Raw genomic sequence first — 20,403 nt, 5'->3', positions numbered from 1 at the left:
AGAACAGGTCACTTGAGAATAACCCCATTTTATTATGCGGTGATAATTTACTAGACTGGCAGACAAAGAGATATAATAGAGACAGTATATATCTTTATGAGGAGATGGGGGATTAAGAACCAGATGCTGATACAAATAAGTAGTAATTAGTTGAACAAGTCTACTTGAAATTGATAAACATCAACCTGAACTGAAGTTTGCATAGACACATCAAATTGCTCTGCCCTAGATTTCAGCCTAAATAACACTTTTATTATTTCCTCAGGCATTGAATAAATGTTTATCAAACCTATGGATACCTTGAGACTAAAAGGGGTAGTGAATATGAAAAATGTATAAACACTCTAAAAGACTAGGAAAAAATGGTCAAATACAGGAAAATAAATTCAAGAAAGATAAGTATTAAGATTATTCATAAGACTAAAAGCCCAATTGCACAATTCCAAGAATGAGGATATATGGCTCCGTAGCAACATATGTAAAAAGAAACTAGTTTTGAGATGACTATGAACATGGAAACTCAATAGCACAGTTAAGAAATACTTTTAGGCCAGGCATGGTAGCTCATGCCTGTAACCCCAGCACTTTGGGAGGCCAACGGGGGTAGATCACCTGAGGTCAGGAGTTCGAGACCAGCCTGGCCAACATGATGAAACTCCGTCTCTACTAAAAATATAAAAATTAGCTGGGCATGGTGGCACGCACCCCTAATCCCAGCTATTTAGGAGGCTGAGACAGGGGAAGTACTTGAACCCAGGAGACGGAGGTTGCAGTGAGCTGAGATCACACCACTTCACTCCAGCCTGGGTGATGGAATGAGACTCCATCTCAAAAAAAAAAAAAAAAAAAAAAAAATTAAAGGTATTGTTTATTGAGGAGTTATTCTCTTAGGTTCTGTGCTAAACACTTTATATAGACTATCTTATTGAGTCCTTTTTACAATCTTATGACAGAAATAGACAAAAACTGAGGCTAAAAGTTTAGGTGACTTGGCCAAGACAAGCTAGAAGCAGCAGGCCATGAGTCTCCCCAAGTCTCTCTGGCCTGCAGCTGCTAATCTTAACCATGAGGTGTCACTTCTTCCCTAGAAGAAAGGGGGACAGATCTGTGCTCTACACCAGAGGTCCCCAACCCCTGGGACCAATGACCAGTACAGGTCCATGGCCTGTTAGGAACCAGGTCACACAGCAGGAGTTGAGCAGTATGCAAGGGAGTGAAGCTTCATCTGTATTTACAGCCACTCCCCATCGTTCGCATTACCTCCTGAGCTCCACCTCCCGTCTGAGCAGTGGCAACATTAGACTCTCACAGGAACGCGAACACTACTGTGAACTGTGCATGCAAGGGGTCTAGGTTGGGGACTTCTTATGAGACTCTAATGCCTGATGATTTGTCACCATCTCCCACCAGCCCCAGATAAGACCATCTAGTTGCAGGAAAACAAACTCAGGGCTCCCACTGATTCTACATTATGGTGAGTTGTATTATTATTTCATTATATAAAATGTACAATAAACATAATGCACTTGAATCATCCTGAAACCATCCCCCTCACCCAAGTCCATTGAAAAACTGTCTTCTACAACACCAATCCCTGGTGTCAAAAAGGTTGGGGACTGCTGCTCTACACTGTCAGATAGCATCTGGAAGGACTATACTTTAAAAAGAAAATAGTGAATTGGAATATGTCCAATATTCAGGTTTGTGAAAGGATTCAAAATCATGTCACTTAACAAGGGCTGAAGAAAGAGATTTTTATTTTCCAACCTCAATAAAAGAAGACTTGAAGGTGGGATATATAATTAATTTTTTTTAAATGTTAGAGGCTGTCATATAAGAGAAATTGTTCAGAATGGCCTCCACATAGCAGAACTATGACAAACTTAGGATAAGGGATAATTGTTTTTAAAAGCCTAAGCTTTCCAAATAGATGGATTATCTTCATGGTCATGAGGTCCTCATCACTGAAGGTATTCAAGGACAGACTGGTCAACCATTTGGAGATAGGCCATGCAGGGGAATTGTGCACCTTCTGGAGATTAGAGAAAAACTTTTAGGTTTCTTTCAATCCAAAGACTCAGATTTTAATCAAGAATTTCATTCATTTCCCCATGCAGGTCGATACAATTTCCTCAGAGAGGTCCATCAGGTCTCCCATTTACATGTGGGAAGGACTAACTGTCTAACTCCTGAGCAAACTTTGCCCTCCTCCCCCTGCACCCCAGTGTTTCCCAACACAATCCACATCGGATACCCAGGAAAACACCACCACTAGTCCTTGCAGTGGTGCTGTAAACAAGAAGGACTTGAGATGACAGTTAGCAAAATAACTAAATAACCGACCAACATGTGTATATTCTACTTTGAGCACCCTACAAAGTAGCCTAAATCAGGGTCCCTGTCATTAATGGGCTACAGTCACGATGTAAAGTTGAGACATATATAGGAACACAAAATGAACCCAGGGGCAGGTGGTAAGTAAAAAATGAGAGGGTGATAGGAGTTCAAAAGGGAAAGCAGCACAGTTGCTACTAAGTTAGTTGAAGGTTACAGAGAGAAAGTGGTTTAAGCTGGGCTTTGAGGACTGCAATACTTGTTGGCAAGGGAGGAAAAGGGGCCCACTAGGAAAAAGTCAAAGAAGTTAGAAACACACAACATGTTCCATAGGCAGTACTAGTCCTGGCTAATAGAACTGGAGAGTTCACAAGGGAGAAACAGCAGGAGGCAGTTGATACACCACCAACAGCATAACAGTAACACCATGAGAAATAGCAGGTGTTACCCTTTCTCTAGGCACTGTGCAATGTAGGAAGCTAGAAACACCTAAAGATTAGGAAAGTAGCTATCAAACCCAGCTGTACATTAGAATTACCTCTTTAGAAAATGATGCCAGGTCCACTTGAGAGATTCTGAACCCAGGTGGTTCCAGTGAACAACAAGGCTTGAAATCCTGGGTTAGAGGCTCAAAGAACCCATAGTCAGTAGTCTCATTAATCACTGAACATCCTCTACCTTTCAGAACTCTAACACCTGATCATACAGCAAACCAGGAGGCTGGTGAAGCAAGAAAAGGAGAAGCACTGTTGAAAAAGAACCAGTGACAACGTACAGACAGTAAATCAGGGTCTTAGTGGGAAAAGACAAAAATATAAGCCTCTGAGGGACTTTGTCTGAACCATCCAGCCCAATGAAACCTCTTGCTTTTCACCATACTTAGAAGTCCTTCATGAGACTTCTTTGCCTGATAATTATTTTTATCATAAAATTAAACAGTCAGCCCACTTGTCTTTCCTCTTTCCAGAGCTATACCACCCCTCTTCTACATGAGGGGTTCTTCAGAAGAAAAGGACTAGGGCAGCCATATGGCCCACACAAGGGATCTGGACTTGCATGTCTGAAATCTCTTTGGACTAAGTCCAGGAAGATAACTCCAAGTCATTTAAACCTGATGACTGTCTGGTAGTCAAGGAGAGATAAGGTAATAAGAGTAACAGCTCATCATCTATTCAAATGCCTATTGCAGGCACAGTGCTAACCTTTTAGACAGTACATTTCTAGTAGTGTTGACCAAGACAAGTAAAGCAAATTGACAAATACATCACATTCACATTCAACTCATCACGACTGAGTAGAATGTTAAAAAATGGGTTGCTCTTAGAGACCATCCAGTCTAATCCTTTCCATTTTACTGGATGAGGAAACTGGGACCAGATAGGGTTCCAGTAGGAATACTCACCCAAGGTCACAAAACTGGAAAGCCAGAGGACTCCATCCCTTCCTCCAACTCCCAGCCTAGGGCAATTTCTCCTGGGGTCACACTGACATCTCACTGCCTTCTGAAAGCTGAAAAACCTGCTACCCTTTTATCCTTTTTAAATGGTTATTTTCCATTTGCTGTAACTACAACTTACTCTCTGTCAGGCACTACCAGGAGGGTTCTCTGTAAATTAAATCACGGAGTCCTTACAACAGTTGAAGCAGGTTACTATTATTATCCGCATTTTACAAATGGAAAAACCTGAGGTAGAGAGAGGTCACATAGCCAGGGCAAAGCTGGGGCTATTTAACCCAGACAGTCTGGCTCCAAAGTCCACATTCTAAACCACTTCATGAGAGTTTATGAAATATAATTTCTTGAATTACAAAATGATGGAAGAAAAGGAGTAAGCCTTAAACACAAAGGGCATGGTCACTAATGTTTGATAATGAATTGAAGAGCTAAACCATAAATGTCATTAATATATGCAATATACACTTCACCTATTTATTAAGGGAATGTCTATACATATATTTGAAGCATATTAACATTTCAAGTGTATATTTTTTAAAGGCACAATGATCATGTGCACAGCAATCACACAAAGCTTGCCACTAGAAATAGGCAGAATGCTATTTGCCTGCTGGCTTTGGAAAGGTCTCTTCTGAATAGGCCACTATGGAGAGCAAAGCCACCACTGCTGATTTCTGCCTGTTGGTCCTCACTCATAGACACATTTTCATCTGCTCTTAAGAGAACATCACTTGTATGTTAACTTTCTACAGAAATCGAACCTCGAGTTATTTATAATTGAGGCAAAGATTAAACTAAAACAAGAGAAAACACCTCTGAAAATTAAAATACGTTTTTATACAAGTGTTCAAAACCAGTATCACTGGAACAAATGCCCACTATTCAATTATATACTTTTTTACTTTCTCTCATTAAAAAATGATGTCAGATCTCATTATCTTGGTTATCCAGAAGAAGAAGTCCAGGAGCAATAATGTTACAAATAAGCAAATTACTATTGTGCCTGAGATCAAATTTCAAGGGAAAAATGGAAGTCAATTAAGAAGATGCACTATCGCATTAAAAAAATAAGTTACATGACTTATTTTGCCAGTCAAATGTCTTTAATTTTTTTTTTTTTTTGAGACAGGATCTTGCTCTGTCACCTAGACTGGAAATGTGGTGGCACCATCTCAGCTCACTGCAGCCTCGACTTCCCCAACTCAAGCTATCCTCCCCCCTCTGCCTCTCAAGTAGCTCGGACTATAGGCACACACCACACACCACCATGCCTGGCTAGTTTTTGTATTTTTTCTGTAGAGACAGGGTTTTGCCATGTTGCCCAGGCTGGTCTTGAACTCCTGGGCTCAAGCAATCCTCCCACCTCAGCCTCCCAAAGTGTTGGGGTTATGGGCGTGAGCCACCACCCCCACCCTGGCCAACCAAATGTCTTAATGTGGCGTGTGCAAAAGTCTACTCTGAAAATGCAACAGACCCTAAAAACTCTAAAGCCAGAAAAGTGTCACCTTCAACATGGAATCCAAAGATCAGAGAATCAAAGCAAAGAGCAGTGCTGGGCACATAGTAAGACTTCAACAAATATTAGTTGAATGAATGTAAATGAAGAACATGTTCATAGAAAGAAAGCCCCATAACAGAGATTGTCAAAATGGCAAAACAGTAGAGTGACACAGCTTTGGGCTTCCGAGAACTTCCAATACCATGATAATAACAAAAGAACTAAGGGTCACAGAGACTGGACAAAATAACAGAGTATCATCCAATCAGAGCAAAATGCTCTGCCATACAGGACCTGACCCACACTTCTTAAGCAAGAAAAATATCTCAAAGCCCAGCTTTGCCTAAGTAGAGATGTGGACTCAAGTCTGACAGGGTGGCATATTTACACCACAACTTTAGCATGGCAGAATTCCCTGAATTTGGTGCACTTCAAATGTAACACTGTTTTTATATCCTCAGTAGGTGTTGCCCAGGTTGACCCACCTCTTCATAACAAATCTTATTTAAGGTTATGGGTGGGGGCCAGCGGGGGGATCCCAGAGCTACTCTGCCTCACTAAAAGCAACATAAATACAAATGCAATTACACAAAACCTACACAAACCAGATCTGTCATATCTGATTAGTAAATAAAAGCATAATAAAATTACAGTCAGCCTAGGTAATTTAGGCTCTGTTCAGTACCATCCTAGCCATGCCCAAGTGGTGAGGCTTTTCCAACATTTATATCATGAATCTTTTTTTCTTGGAATTCAGCCCTTGGTCATAAACTGGCAGGACTTGTTGGAGCTTGGGTACCAATATAGTGGTGTACAGAATGTTTAATATAAAAGTAATAGTATATGCTGCAATTTGTTTTAATACCTACTTAGAACACATAGTCTTTTCTCATGGGGCATACTAAAGGAGGTCATGTATCAGAGCTCACCTGAAATTCCTGCCCAATTTAAGTCTTAGCCACAAGCGTAGTTTCTTATAAGAACACAATAAGAAAACATTCCAAACTCTTCTGCAGTACTCACGCAATTAAAAAAAAAAAAAAGTATGAAACCCACCCAAGTGAGGCTTCTGAGACATTTCATAGAAACTTAGTTATTAACTACTATTTTTCTTCCTTACCTTTAAGTGTTTATAAACTGCTTAAAGGACAGTTGGGTACTTCAGAGGAAAGTCTAATGACACACCTGCTACACAACCTGTTCTTTGTTGGCCAGACTGTGTGGTTTTGATAAGGAAAAAAAAAGTCAAAAGCAGGACAAACACTGATTCTCTGTTCTCCATTCTCCCATTACCCAAGACATTCATGTGAGTCACACACTCTATAGCTAGCTCTGTGCCTCAGTTTCCCTAACCATTAGCTATAACATCTGATGCAAGCCAAATTCCTATTTGATCAAAGTTAATCAGCACAATAATCACATATAAAGTCCACATCAGAACATTACATTGAAATACTATGTTGTATTAAAAATTCCAAAGGGGTTTGTCGTATTCATATCTTTTCTCCAAATACTCCAAAGGGGTTATTTTGGCTATTAATCAAGATTAGGCAAATACCCATGTGCTTTAAGAATGTGTAACTAAAAACCCAGAACAGATCTAGAGAAACCTTCCCAGGTTTCCCAGAAGTAATCACTATGCTTGGATTGTCACGTACAAAGTAGATGCCACAGAACCTCACAAGGGCAGGTCCTTGATTTGTTTTTGCAGTGAAAACAGGATTTCACTTACACCTGACAGCTTCAGGGCCTAGGAACACAAGATAACAACGCTTCAGAAAGCCAGGGGCCCCATGGAACCCCAAATGATCAGTTCTTTATAAACGAAAATTAAAGATCTTACTTTTTTTGGTATTCTGCCCAATTGGTGCGGTCCGTGGTGAACCTCTATAACTCCTGGTGTGCAGAGATTTGTGGCTACCCAGGCAGGGGTCAAGGCGGGAGAAGCTGCGCAAACACAGATGTTGCCACTGTTCCTCGGCCCACCCAGCCAACCAATGCCAGGACACTGTGGGCCTCTAGAGATGGATTCTTTCTTAGAAATCTAACTGGTCTCTGGGAAACCAAAGCTGGGTTTCCAGGGCCGCCTGAGCACCCAGTTTCCATACAGCCCTCGACCCAAATGGTGCTTTCTTGGCCAAACACCAGCCTGTCATTCGGAAAACTTAAGCACGGAAAGGCTGGGGCACCACCACATACACCCCGGGTATTTAAGGGGAAACAAATCCATAAAATAAGCGTAAGGAGTCCCACATAATTCTGACCGCCTTTCCCAACCAAGGTAACCATAAATGCCTTTTGAAACACAGCAAATGCTTCCACAAGCGTAAGTGGTAGTGCGTGTGTCCTGAGCTTGCTCTCCGTCTGCATTCTGCTGTCCCGGCCCTGCCAAGCACCCTCAGCCCCGGAGCTGAAGCATGGATGGGAAGGGCGGACACCAACTCTCGACGTTCTCCCTTCTCCACCGCAGGAGTGCTGTTTATTTCCCTAGCTCCCGAAGGACACTGGCGGGGCTTTCACCCGCTCAGCCCCCGGCTCTCAGTGCGCCCGAGCGACCCCGCGGCTCCGCAGCTGCCGCCGCCGCACGAGACTGCGCCGCCCTCTCCACTTGTTGCCGCTCCCCAGGGAGCGGGAGGCGGCGCCCAGCCCTCGCGCCGCAGGGCCTGCAGCGGCTCCCCCGTCACCTCTGCTGACCCTCGCATCCCTGGGGACCCTGGAGAAAGTGTCCCTGCGGATGCGAACTCAGGTGGACAAACTTTTCCGCCCAGAGCTGCAGGGAAACGCAGACGATGGAGTCCCAAAGAGCATTTACCTGGAGCGATGGCTCCGCAGCCTCCAGAGCCCAGGCGAGGCGCTACCCCCGCGCCCTGCCTGAGGGCGCCTCGGAACGCGCCCCCAGCCAGCCGCCGCCCGGAGTCAGGAAGGCTCTCCCCGGCGATGCCAGCGCCGGGCGGCGGCAGGGCTGAAGCCAAGGTTTAGGGGGTGGAGCCGCGGCCGCGCGCCCGGGCCGGGCTGGCTGCGCCCGCAGCGGGTGCCGCCCCCGCTCCCCCCGCGCCTCCCCGCTGCCACTGGATCCCCGCCTGCCCACCTCCCGGCCCAGCTCGCGGCGGCCGCATCGCATGGCGAGGCCCGCCCGCCAGCCGCGCCCGACACCGGCTCCAGGAGGAAACCTGAAGCTGCCCCTACCGCGCTGTCTCCGCCAGCCCCCTCCCGCTGCGGGGCGGCGGCCAGTGGCCTGCGGAGCTCGGAGGCGCGGAGGCTGGCGCGGACCTGCCGGGCCGCAGGAGGGCCAGTTGCGCCCCGGGCGTCCTCATGCCTTGGCGCCTCCCGAGGAAGGTGGGCTGCCCGCTCGCGAAAGGAGTTGTGCCACGCCCGAGGGAGGCTCAGGCTGTTCCCAGCCAAAAGCCACCACACCCGTGACATAATACGGCCCAGGTCTATTACAATAGGAAATAATATTTTTAAAAACAGCATTTGCCCACTTATTTGAAGCTCATGTTCCCTGGCCGAGAGCTTTGCAAGCTGCGATTCCCTTCACGTTCATGCACGCAAGTGGCTGCCAAGTCTTAATTCAAAAACGTATGAAAACCATAACCACTTTTACAATGAACAGCAATGTGAAGGGGACTGCCTTATCCTCCAAAGCGGTTTTCCTCTTAGATGTGATGACAACCCCAAGAGCAGAAGCCAAGCCTCTTCATCAGCCAGGATCTCGTCATACAGACTTAAGACCATTATTGCAGCTTTAAAGGTAAAATTGCCGATCTGAGTCTGCTGTGGCAGTAAGTGTTATAGTTAAGACTATTTGTAAGGAAATTAGTATTGAAATATAAAGTTTCTAATAAAATTTATAAAATCACCTTGAGTCTCTGCTTTGTTTTTCCTTTGAAGACTGGCTACCCACAGAACCATAACAAAGGTGTGGCCTGAGGAAGCTGGCCACCAAGATCCCAAGCCAGAATGGAGCCCAGCTCCCAGGCTGCCACCACCACTTCTCCTGCGCCTGGGCCTTTTCTGTCTCCCTTCCAGCCGCCACCTTCCCCAGCCCACCTTGCTGATACGAATGCTGAGAAAGGCTGAGATTAGCAAGAGAAGACCATCGTGTGTCTGAATGCCTTAGCCCTGTTCCAAGGCAAAGGCTGCAATTCCGCCTTGGGAAAGGGGCCCCAACACTGGCATTGCACTCCTGACCTGGGCTGTCATCCCAGCTGATTCCACCCTCAGCCCCACAGAGCTGTGAACTCAAGGCCTGGCCTCAGGCGCTGCCACAAAAAAAAAAAAAAAAAAAAAAAAAAAAAAATATCCTGCCCAGTGTCAAGGTACACAAAATAAAAATAAAAGCAATAATATTCTTTTCAAAAATAGAAAAAATTTTGAGCAGGGCGTGGTGGCTCACGCCGGTAATCCCAGCACGTTGGGAGGCTGAAGCGGGTAGATCACCTGAGGTCAGGAGCTCGAGACCAGCCTGGCCAACATGGTGAAACCCCGTCTCCACAAAAACACAAAATTTAGCTGGGTGTGTTGGTGCGTGCCTGTAATCCCGGCTACTCGAGAGGCTGAGGCAGGAGAATCGCTTGAACTGAAGATTAACTGAATCAACATGCCAGACAAAAATGGTTTCCAAACTCTGGTGAGTAAACATGGTGATGTGTTAGAAGCCTTTGTTGTTATTGTCCTTTTTCATATCACTAGAACTGAAGCCCTATTTTTCTTTTTAATTCTGGCAGGTATGTATGTTTTTTTAAAAAAACAAGAAAATGTGGAAAGACGAACAAATATATTATAAGAAGTTACCCCCAAGCCCCTTCCCCACTAAAAAGAAACAAACCAGCAAAACTAGTAATTGTGAAACTCTCACCACCCAAGGACATACAATGCTAGCTGTAGTTTTCTTGCCTGCTCTCAAGCCCTGAGCTTGATCAATATTTAAATACGTACTTGGCTTTCAACTTCTCTAGGTTCAAATATTAAGCAAAGTGTTTGCTCCAGCAACCTTAAAAGAAGCCGTGACTATCTGAGGCAGGAAGCTATCAGTTGTGTAAATAACCCTTTGCATCTGATTGATTTCACTGCTCCAGATATAGGTCACTCAGGACATTGCTGGCCCTAAGCTTGGCTGGGACAGCATTTGTTTTGAATTCAAAGACTATATATTCTCTACAGACAAGGGACATTCAGCCAGCAAGAAACCAGGCTGGTCATTCAGTTAGGGAAATTCTAACTGCCTAGTGAGTATTATGCCAATGTCTTAGCTCAGCTCTGTCTTTTCTAGAGATTCAATCCCCATTCATCCTTACATACTTCACTCCAGATAGACCTCCTCCATAAATCCTTACATTGTCCTGGTTTCTGCTACCCTCTGAACTTTGGAAAAGCATAATGGCCTTACTACACAGTGTAGCACCTGATTATATTAACTGTCACATGTTGGACAACTATAGGCTCTTCTCTTCAACTTGAAATTCAAGGACAAAACTTGTTCCTTACCTCTGTAATCTTCACAGTCCCAACACAGGGCATTTCTGGAGTATTTAGTATTTGTTTTTTAATTGAACTATCACATCCATTATGCAAGAAGAAAAATGTCACCATTTTCAAACTTTCCTTTAATGAATTATAACCACTGCTAATTATATTATCTATTTAATTATTTCCTGGCCTTCATTATATTTCCTTTGTCAATAATTCTCAAAAATTGAATAGTTGTAAATCTGATGTTTAGCCACGTGAGTTAGAAAATTACTAGTGTTTCTTAAGTGAAAGCACGGCTAGAAAACGGTAGATTTAATAGGAGGTGAACAAACTCTGGAATAGAAATAGGATGATCTTGGGAAGATACAACCTTTCTAAGCCTCCATTTCCTCATCTGTATAACTGGCATAAGAATAGCATATACTATCATTGTGAGGATTACGTGACTAAAAGTGATAACAGGACACATAATAAGGATGCAGAAAATGGTGGCAGTTAATCTTTTAGTGTATGGTTATATTAGGAGAACACTTCAGAGCTTTGAGATAATTAACAGAGCATGGCAGACCCCAAGACAAGAAACTATTTCTGGATTATAAACTTGGTTGTTCAGTCTAAGAAGGTCGGAGAACACAGAGAAAAGAGGTCAACATTATTAAAACCAGGGGACAGATCTCGTGGGGAAATCCGCACAGTAGTTCTCATTCTGGCTACACATTAGCATCACCTGGGAAGCTTTAAAACAATCTTGATTCCCAGAACGCCAACCTGATCAATCATTCGGAATCTCCAGAAAATGGGGCCCGTGTATTGGTCGTTTTTGAAAGCTCTTCAGGTGATTCCAATGTTCAACCAAAGTTGGGAACCACTGGACTAAAGGAACTGAATGTATTGACACTGGAGGAGGGTGAGGATCGCCCTCAATTATATGTGGTTAAGGGGAATCAGCTCTTCCATTTCCAATGTTAAACCATCAGGTTTAAATTGCAGGTGAGCAGGGCTTCTGTGTAATCTGCATATGAGTCACTTGGGGAATCTTGTTAAAATACAAATTCTGACTTAGTATCAGATGGAGTCTGATATTCTTCATTTCTGACAAGTTTGAGTTGGGGCTGAGGCTACTGGTCTGTGGACCATACTCTGAGGAGCGAAATAATAGATTTAGAGAGAAATATTCAGATTTGTTACAGGAGAAGTCTTAACATCTCTGAATATTTTTAATCAACTGATATTTATTGAGCACCAACTATGCAAAAAATTAATATTTTGCAATCTTTGAAGAAAATAATAGGTTGTTTTTAGCCAGTTTTCAGTTTGAGGTCTTCCCTAAAGGGGCAACTTACCTATCAGGTATAGCAAGCTCAGTGCCTAGGGTCTATAATACTTATAGGGACCAAAAAATATTTTAATTTCTTTTAAAATCAGAAGAGAAAAATGAACTTTTAGGTCAAAGAAAATGTTTTAGCATATAATATTAATATATTTGTATCTATAACAATGCAATAGTGAAATATAATTTTTCTTTTTATCTACATTTTTATTTTTCTGGAGGAAGGGGCGTATGAAGGCAAAAGTGCCCAAAGCCTACAAAAGTCATAATGCAGCTATGTTCTCGAAGTCCATATTAGTCTCAGGTATTTTTAGGAAAGCACGTGGAACTCATCGTGGCTAATATTTTCACGCTGATATTTACATGAGCAAAAGGAAGATATTGGGGAAATTATAAATATGCCTTTTGAGTGGAGCCGGCCCAATAATTATGGAGAGTTCAACACTCTCCACGTGTGCAATTTGGAAACACTGGGGATGCTCCATTGACAAAACATTGTTTCTTTTCAGCTGATTCCTTAGGGTCTAAAATTCTATCACTAGAGATTTATTCCACCTCCAGAGCCAGTCTCTAGAGATTCACATTATTGAGACCCTTCCTTTGCATATTGACCTTTTTTTTTTTTTTTTTTTTTTTTTTTTTGAGACAGGGTCTCACTCTGTCACTCAGGCTGGAATAAAGTGGTGCAACTGCACCTCACTGCAGCCTTAACTCCCAGGCCCAAATAATCCTCCCACCTCAGCCTCCCAAGTAGCTGGGACCACAGGCCTGTGCCACATACCTGGCTATTTATTTATTTTTGTTGAGATGGGGTCTCCCTATATTGCCCAGGTTGGTCTCAAACTCCTGGCGTCAAGCAATCCTCAGTCCTCCCGCTTCTGCTTCCACCTCCCAAAGTGCTGGGATTACAGGCGTGAGCACTGCGCCAGGCCTGACCTTCTTTTAGGTGCAATTTTTTACCCTCTAGAGCCAGGACCATACCTCAAGAACTTCTCAGGGGATTCACTCTGAAAAGAGGAAAATATAATAAAGAGATTCCATTTTATAGGAAACACCAATTCTATTCAGTTCCTAAATACTGAGATGTGGCCATTTGTAGCTAAAGGACATTACCATTGTCACTGTTCGATGCAGTAACCCCAACAAAAACTACTGACTGTTTTACTATCCACTATGATAACTATTAGCCTCATGTGGCATTTAAATTTATTAAAATTAAGTAAAATGAAAAATTCATTTCCTATTGCAGTAGCCACATACTGAGTGCTCAATAGCCACATGTTCCCATTGGACAGCACAGATCAAGAATATTTCCATCATCAGAGAAAGTTCTGTTGCACAGTCCTGTTTCAAAGGGCTTTGGGTAGAGACGGAACCACCCTTCCTGGACATCCTGAAACACAAGGGTAGTTTGGGAAGTATTTAGACTCTAGCCCAGATACATTTTTTTTTTCCACCTGTCAACCGATCCACAACTACATAGACAGTTACTCTGCTCCTTTCTAAACCTTCCAAACCAAAATTTCTAGGAAATCAGCTTTTGGCTTATATCTCCTGGCCTTCAAGAGAGCCAGATCTTTTTGACTTGTGAAGGGCCAGTAACTGCAGAGGTTTTTCTTAGGATCTATAACAGTCTTCATCTCAGAAAGTGATTATTTAGATCACTGCTTTTTCTTGCCAAAATGGCTCCAGGTATCCTCAAGTTGTAGCCAACTTCTTAAATTTTAAAACAACTTAAAGGCCCCTTTTTGATCTCCAGGGCATAACTGTGCAAGGCAGGCCAGCTGGATAATGTCCCAAATGCATGGTTTGTCTATAAATCTTCCATTAGTCAGCAGTTTTGTTTCCAGGCGCACCACCAGAGTGCTCAGGTGTGGGGAACAATTCAAAATCTAGGATTTCTCCAGTCCTCTTAACACCTGCTGAACACTGACATAAACATGTTAAATCTCGGCCCAGAGCAAGTTTTCATAGTTATATAATAAAAACCCTTAAAAAACAGAGTTGATAATTGAGACACTAACACCATTTTAATTAGGGTGCTGCAACTAGTCACTGATAATACATGTGGGAAGTAATGGGTGTGCAACTGTCACATGGGCTGTAATTAAATTTAAGACTTCTGGTGACATGACAGATGGTGAGAATGAAGCTCTCATGTTCTGAACATGATGTCTTCTGGAAGCTGCAAAATGCACGTATAGCTTTGGACAGCTATTACTCATTAAAGAGGATCAAGATCCTGTTTTTTTATTTACAAAGGGCAGGCAGAGGAAGGGAAAAGACAGGAAAATCTGTAAATAAAATTGGTATGAATCAGTTTCCCACCCCTCAAAAAGACTATATACAAATATTTTAACTAAGTCTTTTCAAAATTCATTCAGATATATTTGATTGCTCATAACATATAACCCAAGAACTAAGTTTGGAACCTTCAGAGAAATACAAATCAAAACCACAAGGCAATATCATCTCATCTCAGTTAAAATGGCTTGTATCAAAAAGACAGGCAATAGCAGATGCAGCTGAGGGTGTGGAGAAAGGAGAATCCTCATACACTATTGGTGGAAATGTAAATTTGTATATCCACCACTATGGAGAACAGTATGGAGGTTCCTCAAAAAACTAAAAATAGAACTTTCACATGATCCTGTAATCCTGTTGCTGGGTATATACACAAAAGAAAGAAAATCGATATATCAAAGAGATATCTGCATTCCCATGTTTACTGCAGCACCATTAATAGCCAAAATATGGAACTGGAACTGTTTCAGAATAACCCAGGGAATTTTAAAAACCACAGATGCCTGGATACTCCCTCAAAGATGGACAGTAGTCATATTGCCTAGTTGGGAGTCCATAATTAAGCTATAGAATTAAATGACAGAAAAAAGAAAGCAGAGATAATGCAGGGGGAAAAAAGAGAACTTTGCAGAAGTTTTCATTAATATACTCCGGAGGTATACAAGAAAATAATATATTTATGAAACAAGCACAAGGCACTATGAAAAGGGAACAATCAGAGGTCAATAAAATGTACTGAGAAATTAAAAATATGAGAAAGTAAACTTTAAACATTCAACAGAAGGTTAAAGATAAAGTTGAGGAAATATCCCAGAAAGTTTTTTAAAATACAAATGCGCAGAAAATATGAAATCACAAATGAAAGTGTTCAAGATTAATCTCACATAGCCAACAATCCACTAAAAAGAATTCCCGGAGAAGAGAGAGAAGGGAGTGAAATAAATTATTAAAGATATAATATTATCGAGCTCAGAATTCAGGAGAACATAGGTCTGCTTCTAATAATTTATCCTAAAGATGTATGTAAGGGCATGAGGATACATATACAACTATGCTCAATGCAATATTTTTGTAACAGCAAAAATTGAAAACAACCTAATTGTTTACATGGTTATTTGGTTAGATAAATTATGGAACATCTATACTATCTGTTGTTTAAAAATTATAGTGTGGCTCCGAGTATACCTATGTAACAAACCCGCATGTTGTGCACATGTACCCCCGAACTTAAAGTATAATTTAAAAAAATTATAGTGTGACTCTAGATGTACTAACATGGAAAGATATCCAGGATAGGCTACTGAGTGAGAAAAGCAAGTTGCAGAACATTATATGGCTCTAGATGTACTAACATGGAAAGATATCCACGATAGGCTGCTGAGTGAGAAAAGCAAGTTGCAGAACATTATGTTTACTGGGAGTCCATTTTTATATTAAAAAATGTTTATAGATCAATGTATGATTACAAATGGATTGCAGCAGGTCTACAAAGCTACTCAGGAAGCTGTCAACAGTGGGTATCTCAGGAGAGGAGTAGGATTGGGGCAGAGGGTGGTTAGCAAACAACCCTCTAACTTTGCATTTACATATGTCTGTTTTTTTTTACAATGTGCATGTGTTTCTTCTATAATTCTTAAAAATTAAAGGCAACTTAAAAATTATTTACAATGTTATGGAATAGAAAAAAAGTTTTTCTTTTTATAGTATCTCTGAGAAACAGCAGTAGAAGATTACCAAGGGTCAAGGTGAAAAGAAAATTTTTGATTAGAGAACGACATGAACCCAGATAAGGAATACAAGCAGCAAAAGACATTGCTCTGCCCTTCAGGAGCTTACAATAGAGTCAGAAAGGCAGACCCACATGGATAGCCAATAGTGACCAGTGCTCAGTGGTACGGCTTCCTGCCAAATTGTGCAGTATGTTAAGGCCTGGAAGTTGGAAGGAGAGAGGCCAATGAAGGCTGGAGAAGCCAAAGATGCTTCATGGAAGAAGTGGACCTTGTAGGACAGTAAGGCTTTACAAAGGCAGAAAGAAGAACATTATAAGTCAGATAACCAGCAAGAGTGAATGCACTGATTCTAATGAGCATGCAGCATTCATGCACTGGTGAAGAGTGTTACCCATCTAGATTAGAGGAATCACGTTGGTATAAATTAGATTTGGCTGCATACAACAGAGAACTCAAGAAACAATGGCTTAAACAAGAGAGAGGTTTGCTTTTCTTTTATGACAAAGAAGTCCAGAGGTAAACAGTCATGGGCTATGTTCATAGTTTCATTATCAGAAAGGCCTCAAGTTCCTTCTACCTTCCTGCTTTACCATCTGTAGTACTGGCTTTCATCTTCAAGTTAGCTTCATAACTGCAGGATAGTTGTTAAAGCACCAGGCATCATAACTATGCTCCACACAGCAGAAAGGAGGAAACAGCAAGGGAAAAGGGATGCGTCCAGTCAGCCTCCTTTACAGGATTTCCCTGGAAGCCTCACCCAACTCCTACTTACATCTCATTGGCTACTCCTATCCATTACAAGGGGCTGGAAACATGTAGCTGTTTAAGCTGAGTGCATTGCTGCTCCTATTAATACAGGATTTCTAGGAGTAAAGAAAAAGGGCTGTTCACTATGTCTGCCTAATAATTATGTTAGACTATGAAGGTTTTGAAAATAAGGCAGACAAAAGATTTTAAGTTTAAAAGAGGAGGATAGGAAGTTAGCAAATGACTTATTATCTATAAAGAAATAGGTAGAAAAGGGCCGGGCGTGGTGGCTCACGCCTGTAATCCCAGCACTTTAGGAGGCCGAGGCGGGCAGATCACTTGAGGTCAGGAGTTCGAGACCAGCCTGGCCAAGACGGTGAAACCCTGTCTCTACTAAAACTACAAAAAAAAAAAAAAAAATTAGTTGGGTGTGGTGGTGGGCACCTGTAATCCCAGCTACTTGGGAGGCTGAGACAGGAGAATTGCTTGAACCTGGGAGGCGAAGGTTGCAGTGAGCTGAGATCGCGCCACTGCACTCCAGCCTGGGCAACAGAACGAGACTCCACCTCAAAAAAAAAAAAAAAAAAAAGGTAGAAAATGAATAAACTTAGAGTTTAAAAAGCATAGAAGAAACAAGCTTGAAAAACAAACAAGAAAAACTCTAATAGCTACTTTCTTCTAAAAGTAGCTGATTGATTGGCCCTGCTCCATTCACTCATTTTCAACCTTCTACGACCTTTTTCAATTTTCTGGAGAGATGTATTAACTCTCAACTATACACCCCTTTTGAACCAATATGGGGTAGATTCCCAGTCTGCGTATGGTGCCAGAATCAGCCTTTCTCCCTTCTCAGTCATATGCCCGTAGTACTTTGAGGATACTATTATAATAATAGTTATCACATCATGCTTTAGTTACTTAAAGTTTAGTTACTTAAAGTTTAGTTACTTGCTGGTTAAAAGGCAAGGTAGTTGAGTAGAAAAGGCAGCAAGTACTTTGCCATCAGACAGACCTAACTCTACTTGCTAGCTTGACTATGTTCCTTCGGCAAGTTCCTTTAACTCTCTACAACACACCTTCCTCACCCTTAGAATGAAGAACATCGTATGACTCTCAGAGGCATTTCTCAGGTTGTGGTGAAGACTGGAGCCTACTACTCAGCAGAAACTTAGGAAATGGCCTTTCGTTATTATTATATCTTCCCTGCTGGATTACAAGGTCATTAAGGGCAGGTTTGTTTGTTTGTTTGTTTTTTACAATGTGAATGTGTTTCTTCTATAATTCTTAAAAATTAAAGGCAACTTAAAAATTATTTACAATGTTATGGAATAGAAAAAAAAAAAGTCTCACATATCTTTACATGAACCCGCAGTGTCTTAACACACTACTGAATGCCCTGGCAAGGGTCATTTCAGCAAAGAGAAGGTCACCTGGCAGGCCTCAGGAGAGCTCTAAGAAACAGCAGCATGCAGGCCAGCCCACGCCAGTGGAATGAATATCACTGGCCTATCGTATTACCCCAGAGCCAGGTGGGAAATTATAGGAACTACACCACCCCCAAGGATGGCGAGTGACATTGTAGAATTCTCCTTGTGGGGCGTTTTAAATTCTGAGATTCAAAACACCTAACAATTGTTGCTTCTTTTCTTTTTTCATGTTTCATAGTTTAATAAATAGGTTTTATATTAACAAAGATACCTTTAATTATGCTGTGGCAAGAGTGCTTGTTTTAGAGTGTTTCCTGCCAAACACCCACATGGGACATTCCCTCCCAGTACCAGATGTGGAGATGCGCTCAGGCCTGGCCAGTCCCATCTCATGTCCCTTCCTCCTGGGAGCCCACTTGCAGCTAACCATGTTACTCAGTGTCTTCCATGGGTGGTTGTGATGCAAGATGCACAAAGCCTGCTGCAAAGTCTTCCTCAGACCATCTCTTGCTTTTCCGAAGTCAAATTTCTAAGCCCAGGTCATTCCACCCTACTATCCCCTTTGGTGGCAAACTCTTCTGTTGCTCCTATCATTTTCCCTTTTGTCTCTCCCTCTCTTGACATTTGCACATTGAAGCATTAAATTGCAGGGTGGAAAGGAAGACAATTTCTTCTGTGTATTTAAAAAAACTACAGAGCAGCATATTGTTCTCAGCATACATCTATGTTAAATGAATTCCCCTGTCCAGTTGATATCCCAAGGCTAGGCAGCACCAGTGACATTGTCAGGCCAGAGACCTGGGAAGACATATCACCAGAAGCCTTTTCCCATTACTCATGGCTGGACCCCACCCCTGGAGATATTGATTCCGCCGTTCCAGGGTGAATCCCAGACAATGCTCCTCAGGTAATTCTGTTAGACTCCTCCCTGACTCTGCCCTTGGGAAATACCAGCATAACTTGAATTGCCTTCTGAAGAGCTACTCTTGGCAATGGCTTCTAGGGAGCCACTTTCTCATTGGCCACTGGTCTTAGTCTACCCAGTCCTGCGAGGAATTGTACTATGCATCACAATCTCAGAATCACAATAACGGCAACCAGTACTTATGCTTAACATATCCCAGGCACTCTTCTAAGCTCTAACATAACTCCTTTAATCCTCATAACAACACTGTTAGATACTAGAAGTGTCTCCTTTTTGTCAAGGAAGAAACCAACAGGTGCTAAAGCCTAGATTCAAACCCAGCCCATATTCTTTTTACTTATTTATTTATTTGAGACATGTTCTGGCTCTATCACCCAGGCTGGAGAGTGGTGGCCCCCCATCTCGGCTCACTGCAACCACCGCGTCCCAGGCTTACATGATCCTCCCACCTCAGTCTCCTAAGTAGCTGGGACTACAGGCACGTATCACCACACCTGGCTAATTTTTGCACCTTTTGTAGAGATGGGGTTTTACCATGTTGCCCAGGCTGGTCGCAAACTCCTGACCTCAAGTGATCCTCCTGCCTCGGCCTCCCAAAGTGCTGGAATTACAGGCATGAGCCACCGCACCCAGCCGAGCCCATATTCTTAACCAGTATCCTCTATGGCCTCATGCAGTGAGTGTCAGAAGATCTCAGGAGTCATATTTTTGTGGCCAAACCAACCCAAATCACTGTGCCAACCACTGCTACCCTGATCCACCTGGTTTCACCACCAACCCCAGCTCTCCCATCTCTTTGGTCTGCTCAGCCGCATAAATTCTGAAAACAGTATTGCAGTTCTCACTGTTTTTCTACAGATCTCCTAAGCCTTAGCTCAGGCTCTCCTCCCAGAAAACTTTCACCAACACCCCCACCCATGCCAACCTGGGTTAGGCATCTTTATTTATGCTTATCTCCTACTTTCTGCGTATCTTGATCACAAACTTACCATGTGGCATTCTGATAGTCTGTTTCTGCCTCCATCTCCCTCAGCAGAGGGTTGAGTAAGGTCAAAAGCATGTTTCAATCATCTTTGATTCCCTGATGGCTAGTGCAAGATCTTGTGGAAGAAACATAGAAACTGTTGAATAAATAATGTTGGCTTCAGTGATACTTCTATCCCTCAATTTACAGGAAACG

The 20,403-nt window shown here is 42.4% G+C and overlaps 1 protein-coding gene across 3 annotated transcripts in view; it reads right to left on the bottom strand.

Moving 5' to 3' along the window:
* ARHGEF28 (Rho guanine nucleotide exchange factor 28) overlaps nt 1-8,492 on the bottom strand; it is a 316,787-nt gene extending 308,295 nt beyond the window's left edge. For 2 of the 3 annotated variants that reach the window (XM_054555205.2, XM_024246795.3), the window contains exon 1: nt 8,101-8,252. The gene's annotated coding sequence lies outside the window, so the exon portion shown is untranslated. Of the gene's footprint in view, nt 1-8,100; nt 8,253-8,474 lie in introns of those variants that run through there. The other variant, XM_063723960.1, reaches the window with a different exon arrangement.
* Between the last annotated feature and the right edge of the window lie 11,911 nt (nt 8,493-20,403).

The sequence above is a fragment of the Pongo abelii genome, chromosome 4 (assembly GCF_028885655.2).
Source record: "Pongo abelii isolate AG06213 chromosome 4, NHGRI_mPonAbe1-v2.0_pri, whole genome shotgun sequence".
NCBI classification, from domain to species: Eukaryota; Metazoa; Chordata; class Mammalia; order Primates; family Hominidae; genus Pongo; species Pongo abelii.
Note: the sequence above shows the minus strand (reverse complement) of the source record. Positions and strands in the feature narration are given on the sequence as shown.